The following is a 2,074-nucleotide window of genomic DNA, read 5'->3' on the forward strand; positions in this document are numbered from 1 at the left end:
TAAACTATCACTTATTCAAATGGATCAACAATCTCAATTTGGAGGTAATGCAGTAGAAAATCCTAATTCACACTTAACTACAATTTTGGAAATTTGTGATACAATTAAAATGAATGGAGTTAGTGATGATGCTATAAGGCTAAGATTGTTCCCATTTTCATTAAGAGATAAGGCCAAACTTTGGCTACACTCTCATGCTCCTAATACTTTCACCGGATGGGATGATTTATCAAGAGCATTCTTGAATAAGTATTTTCCACCAGGTAAGACTGCTAAGCTAAGAATGGATATCACTAGTTTTAGCCAATTGGAAGGTGAATCATTACATGAGGCATGGGAAAGGTTTAGAGATTTGCTTTGAAAATGTCCACATCATGGACTGCCGGAGTGGTTAATCATACAAACCTTCTATAATGGTTTAGCTTTTTCTACTAAAACTATGATCGATGCTGTGACAGCCCCACCTCCCCCTAAGGCGAACCAAAGAGTTCGGCGGACCGCCTGCCCCGCTCTCGCCGGGACTCAGTCGTTCACTCAAGCAAATCAGAAATAAAACAACAAGAAAGAGCAAAACAAGGATCCAAAACTTAAAACAAAATTATATACATTGTTATCTCAGAAGGAAGTACAACCGTCGAAGATACAAAGGTTCTCAATTCACCATACAAACAGCCCGTGCCAAGCACTAGGGCGAGAACCATTACAAAACCAAAGAACTAGACCAACTTAGTCTATACAGAGCTCTCGTCCTTGCTCGCCTTCCCCTGTTAAGGAAAAAAAAACTAAAGGGATGAGCTAAAAGCTCAGTGAGGTTCTGAACACATAAGCAGCAATCCATCCAAAACATTAAATATAGAATTTCAATAATTCAAGTAACATTTACAATGGAAAGCGATAATAACACATACATTAAAAGGATACAGGCTCACTAGGAGCCATTTGTTCGTTCGTTCGTTCGTTCGTTCTCCTGACATTCCCCTTATTCCTCCATTCACTTGAAAATACATTTTTGTAAGTAAAACCCTCGTTCGTTCGTTCATTTCATTCACCCCCTTCCCAGACATTGGCCGGGCTCCACCAGATTTCAAGGTAATACTCGAGTATACCAAACGTTCACACCCAGGGTCACCATATCGCCCGACCGAGTCCGCTTCTGGCTCGAGTTGATCGGTAACGAAGGGCAGGGCCCAGTTCAGCCAAACGGCTTACATTCATGCGCAACTAGCATTTAATCATTAATCATTGAAAATTTCACATTTACTTAGGTCGAGTGCGATAAAGTACACACTCGCCTAGAAAACTCGTTTTAACAATCATTGAAAGCACTTAACACATTATCAATCAATAATAACAAGCCAATAAGTCAAGGAAATATAACAAAAAAGGAACACTCACCTATTTACGTAAAACAACGTGCAAATATCCTTCCTGATATTACTTCAGTCATCGAGAAAACCTAAGAGTAAATGAGAAAGAATATTACAGTCTATCTAGCACAAACAAGTAAGTGAAATCAAAGAAAAACCGGCAAATGATAAGTAAAACGTATAAAGACGCCTTTCTAGTGAAAAGGGGATATTTGGATCGGAGGACGAAAATAACTAGGGTTTCATAAACCAAATACAAAACTAACTCAAGCGGGTTATAAAATGTCCGGCGGAAAACACTTGGACCAAAGACAACTCGGACTCCAACGAGATAGGCTAAAAATATTGTTTTCGGAATCGTTTAGATAGTTCAAAATCAACTCATACCCAAGCAGCTAGTATAGACTAAACGTCATGATAAAATCATGTGAAAAGGAGGACAATACTACCTTACGTTCACACTTAAAATATCACTTAAAAGTGGTTCACTTGTGGCCGAGAAAACCCTAAATCATACATCTATATTTTGGGAAGGAGTAAGTAGCATTTGAAGTGTTAAACTAAAGAGGTATCATGTTTTAAAATGGAAAGTCGGTCATGGTATTGGCCAAACAAAAGTATACAAGTTCAAATAGAAACTTAGCCCTCGAGCGAAAATTTGGGCAGCACGCCCTTTGTATTTACCTATTTTTCCAGCCATTTATGGT

At 38.6% G+C, this 2,074-nt stretch overlaps 1 non-coding gene across 1 annotated transcript; it reads right to left on the reverse strand.

Moving 5' to 3' along the window:
• Window positions 1-274: 274 nt before the first annotated feature.
• Window positions 275-381, reverse strand: LOC113776616. The gene has a single exon (XR_003469104.1). It is a non-coding gene; the product is annotated as a small nucleolar RNA R71 (small nucleolar RNA).
• Window positions 382-2,074: the final 1,693 nt, after the last annotated feature.

This window comes from Coffea eugenioides, chromosome 6 (assembly GCF_003713205.1).
Source record: "Coffea eugenioides isolate CCC68of chromosome 6, Ceug_1.0, whole genome shotgun sequence".
NCBI classification, from domain to species: Eukaryota; Viridiplantae; Streptophyta; class Magnoliopsida; order Gentianales; family Rubiaceae; genus Coffea; species Coffea eugenioides.